Source organism: Medicago sativa, chromosome 6 (genome assembly GCF_051527215.1).
Source record: "Medicago sativa cultivar Bolivia chromosome 6, Bolivia_mono, whole genome shotgun sequence".
In the NCBI taxonomy this organism is placed as follows: Eukaryota; Viridiplantae; Streptophyta; class Magnoliopsida; order Fabales; family Fabaceae; genus Medicago; species Medicago sativa.
Window position 1 is genome coordinate 71,830,189 of NC_140754.1, and position 5,297 is coordinate 71,835,485.

At 32.9% G+C, this 5,297-nt stretch overlaps 1 long non-coding RNA gene across 1 annotated transcript; it reads left to right on the forward strand.

Moving 5' to 3' along the window:
- Positions 1 to 218: 218 nt before the first annotated feature.
- On the forward strand, positions 219 to 893 carry LOC146916671 (uncharacterized). The gene is made up of 2 exons (XR_015015208.1): positions 219 to 390; positions 490 to 893. It is a non-coding gene; the product is annotated as an uncharacterized LOC146916671 (long non-coding RNA).
- Positions 894 to 5,297: the final 4,404 nt, after the last annotated feature.

Here is a 5,297-nt window from a genome sequence, read left to right on the forward strand (position 1 = left end):
TATGTAGTCCTAATTTAGAACCAAATATTAATCCTTTTATTTTCTATGACCAATTTTTACTTATAATTAGGGACGGAGGGCTTATAATGACGTTTAATAAGAAAAATATTAGTGGAAAGGGATACACGCAACATTATTTTGAAGAGATAGACGCAACATATTGATTAGAGATATATAACATTAAATATAATTCTATAAATGGCTTGTTGCATCTCCAAAGTACTAAAAATTATTTAATTCAAGTCAAGGGAGCATGAAATTTTTACTTTTAAAAGGACGCAAAAGATTTTTTTTATTACATCCAAAGGAGGGAAAATATGGCTCAGTTTCTCATGTTTGTTTATGCTTTGCTACTCAATATTTCTCTATCTCTTGTTGAAGCGACAGACCGTATGGCATTTTTCACACCATTTTAAATTTTCTTGATTTTTTCTTATACACAATATTTTATCACCTTTTAGTAAAAAAAATTCTTAATTGACAATGCAGTTAATATACCTTGTGTTGTTGCCGATGATTGTCCAAAGGTAGAGAAACCTCTAAATATGTGGTGCATGCATCAATATTGTGTCTATGGTTTTAGAAAACCCTATAAGTGAATATATTATGTGTGCGTCATAATATTACTAGATGCATTTATTATTATTTTTCCTAAACATACCCCTAATTAATATTATTTTCACTTCTCTAAATTATTTCAAAATTTGATTTGTACTTTCTTTAGATTTTCAATTTAAATGTATTTGTATGCAGTGGGAAACAACTTTTCTTTCCCATGCTAAACCTCACCAGTAAGTTTTCCTAGCTAGTAAGGTTTTTAATGACATTGTTGTCTGTAAAATGTATTCCTATAATAATATAATATATCATTATATGTATGTTTGATTTGGTAAGATTATTTTCTACTTTTTATCTTTATGTGTTTGCCTATGTAAATTTAGTTAAACTGTAGATTATTGAAATTAAGTATATATTAATCTTATTATAAAGTAATATATATTATTTTTAGATTATCATTTGTTTGGGTACAATGATTATCAGTATTTTAATTGTTGTTAAATAGAACTATAAAAATCAAATTTATTTTCATATTAATCAAGAGAATTGATTTAATAAGAACTAGAAATAATTATTTTTAAGAATAAAATAGTATGATATAAATCAAGGAGAGATCCAACCAAGTAATTAGGTTCAAGTGGTTAATGTGCTTCATCAAAGGACGAATCATTTGGAAGAACCAGAGTTCGATTCTTAGATGGAACAATTCTTGGTTAGACTATTCTTTCATGGATTACCATGGGCCCTAATTCCTCTTGGAACTGGACACACTAAATAATCAGGGAGAGATACACGGAATGGCTAAACCGCTAGCCTACTGAGTTCGATTCTTAGATGGAACAATTCTTGGTTAGACTATTCTTTCATGGATTACCATGGGCCCTAATTCCTCTTGGAACTGGACACACTAAATAATCAGGGAGAGATACACGGAATGGCTAAACCGCTAGCCTACATATACATGGGTACGATTGTATAGCTTATAAGTCCACCTATAAACAAAAATAAGAAGAAAAAAAATTCCCACTCTCCATGCTTCTTGCACGCCCTTTGAATTCAAAAAATGCCCTCATATTTTTGGAATATAAAATTTGAAATGAGTTTATTTTTTGGTCCACTTTCAAAGTGTAAGAAATTATCCACGGTCGTTTTAACAATAGTTCAACAGTGGGTAACTTCTTTTTTCCTAAATTTATATCATAAAATAAAAATAAAAATTAAGTACTTCTTTTGAAATAAACTAGCCCACTTCGGATTTTAAATTCAAAACCCATATATATCTTTCAAATCCCTCTTGTGTCAAAATGAAATTTAACATTTACTCTCGTGCTTTTTTTGCACAAGAAGGGTTCAAGTGCTTTTTTTGCACAAGAAGGGTTCAAAGGATGTATAGGGCAGGGTTCGGATTCTCAAATCCGAAGTACCTTTTTTGGATTTTATTTTTTGAATTGTTGCGAACACTTAGTCACGGTTGAATTCTGGCTAAAACGACCATGAGAAGCATGAAAGTAGAGAAAAACCTCATTTCGAATTATAGATTTCAAAAATTAATATTATTTTTGAATTTTTAGAGGAAGCATGGGAAGCATGAAGGGAGGGAAAAGAAATTTCCAAAAAAGATATACAGCTTAATAAGCCCAACTACCTTGCTTCTAGTCACTAGTATATATATTATTATTATTATCCAATTAATTTCAAACACAATCCATCTCTGATCAAATGAAAAGAAAGTATTGGTTGACAAAAATGAAAAGAAGGTAGCCACAAACCGCGGTATGAAAAATAAATTCCAACGTTGTCTCGATCGTGATTTTATATCGAGATGTTGATATTATATATTTCATTTCTTCCATGAAAAATAAATTGCAACGTTGTCTTAATTTGTTCTCAAAAGTCTATCATCTTTTCACTATTTTGGTTAGATTTTGTCAAAGTCATGGTTAAAAATACAGTATTTTCTAAAAAAAATAAAAACAAATTCCATTAACAATGATAAATTGTGTTTATTAGGGAAATATATATGATTTATATGTAAACCTACAATCCATAGAGAGTCATTTTTCATACCTACATAGTATAGTTTTAATATTTTTTTCCTTCTATTTTTTCTATAACACCCCAAACTACTTATAGTTTTGTCGACTGACCTCACAAACCAACATAAATCTTTTTATTGTGAAATGTCCTAACAAGTACACTTATTTCTAGAAAACTTATATGAAGGTCACTCATATACTACTTCTATTCAAGCGTGATTAACTATGTGGTTCTTATTTGTTGGGCTACCAAAAAGAAGAGATATTTTGTTAGTATAGGTAGTAACAATTAATCCTTATAAGTCTTCCTTAACCTGTATAGTCCCATACCTACATGGACTTATGATCCCTTTCATTTTGATGTGATTTGGTTCATTCATGTATTCCTAGCCTAGAAGCATGCTAGGAGTACTCATTGCATGTGTCATTCATTGGCGATCACTCCCCTCCCTCGTTAGCCTTAGACGTCACAAACCCACCAACTTCAATTAGGCTCGTCTCCAAACCACATTACATTAAGAAAAGTCTGCTCTAAAACCATTTGTAACGTCCTACTGCTTTTTGGATTATCAACCGACCATAGAAACCAACACGAGTCTTTTCAGTGTGCTTTGTCCTCACCTGCATGCCTTTTACCATATTTCCTATGAAGTCGTGACAGGGGAAAAACACATTGGAAAGACTCATGTTGGTTTTCGGTGTAAGTCGCAATCCTAAAAGTAGTTTAGGCTGCTATAAATGGTATTAGAGCATACCTTTCTTAGTACCATGTGCTTTGAGGATGAACCAAACATAATTTGATGGGCATGTGAACTCTAAGGCTAACGAAGGAGGGGAGAGGTTGTCAATGAATACTTAATTTGCTTTGTGTTTGCTTTCTCCATCTCTGTCCCTTTATCTTTGTGTTTTATACTTAATCCGCTACATTCAGACTCTGTATCAGATTCTGCATACCTCAGATTCTGACCAGGTTTTAACACTTAGAAAGAGAAACCGAAAAAAATCCAACACAATTCAACCCCGCCCTCTTGTATTTTTCTCACCTTCAGTTCGTTGACAATATCAGCAAGCTCTTCATGAATCAATTAAGGGAATACCTCATCATCAGAATCTGCTTCAGATTCTGCATCAAAAGTTGTTGCGGCCATCAGAGACGGATTAAATTCTTATTTATCTTTGTCAGTTTCTGAATATTCATCAAGCTTGTCCCATGATTCCATAAGACTTTTCTTGAACTAGCTCCTAAAGCTTTCCTTCTTAGAGCCTTCTTTCTTTGACTTGTCTTTCTACAACTACGGACAGACAGCTATAAAGTGACCAAGTTTCTTGCAGTTGAAGCATCCCTTATGATCACCTTTCTTGTTCTTCGAACCTGATCCTTTTGATCCATTGCTTCTACTTGGAAAAAATTTCTTCTTAATCATCTAATGAAATATTTTGGTCAAATATGTCATCTCTTCAACATCTGAATCATTATCAGATCCTCCATCAGGAGTCTCTTCTTCTTATTCAGTAGCTTGAAGAGCTTTAGACTCCCTTAGATTTCAAAGCAATATATTTGAACTTCTTAGCTGGTTCATCTCCAATAAGCTCAATCTCATGAATTTTGAGAGAACTTATCATATTCTCTATGTTCAGCTTGTTCAAATCCCTTGCTTCCTCGATGGCACTAACCTTAGACCTGAACCTGGCAAGAAGACTTCTGATAATCTTCTTGACATGGTCAGGAATAGTATAGCTTCTATTCAGAACATGAAGGCCTTATAAAAAAGTTTGAAACCATGAATACACGGTTTCAATATCTTCATTTTCCTTCATTCTAAAAATCTCATACTGATGCACCAATTGGTTAGCCTTATCTTCCTTTACTTAATGGTTTCCTTCATAGGTAGAGTGTAACGCCCCATTTCTATTAAAGCGCGTGAATAAAGCATTTATTCAAGAAATAGACGTCACGTCTCCAAAAGTTCACCAGAATATAACATGCATAAAAATTCAAACAACTACGCAGCGGATATATATCATACATCTCCAAGTATACATTTTATAACTCCAAATATGGCAATACATAAAAATCTCCAAATCCCGACATATGGGTCAAATCTTAACAACATAAACCAACGTCAAAATAAAAGATAAGACGACATCCTCATCAGAGCCCTAAGCTAAGACTCCAAAAACAGATAGACGAGGTAGCTCCGCTATCCTCAAGCACTCACCAAGCAAGCAACAAAATTAATCCTACACGCCGTCTACCCATTCATACAAATAGGTAGGCGGTCCACCACAAACCACTAGGGGTTAGCTTCACATCAATCATAATCAACATAAACAACATAAGCATTCAAGGATTCCATGCACGACACATACACATATCCATCCCTCCTAGAATACTAACATCACATGAATATTGTCCTCCATTCCATATACATCATGCTATCACAATTCTCACATAGCATAGCAAACATATTCAATCTCTAATCAAGTCATCGACATAAGCTCAACATTTCTCAATATCAATCAATGAAAGGATTACTCACCTTATTCTTCATTTAGCCTAATCAACTCAAAATATACAATTCATCATTTCAAAGCATAAGCAAGAAAGTCATCATCACCAAAAGATCATAAAATCACATTCATATCAATTACACTTCATTATTTTCACCGAAACAAACATCATCAATTCAAATAATCAAATGT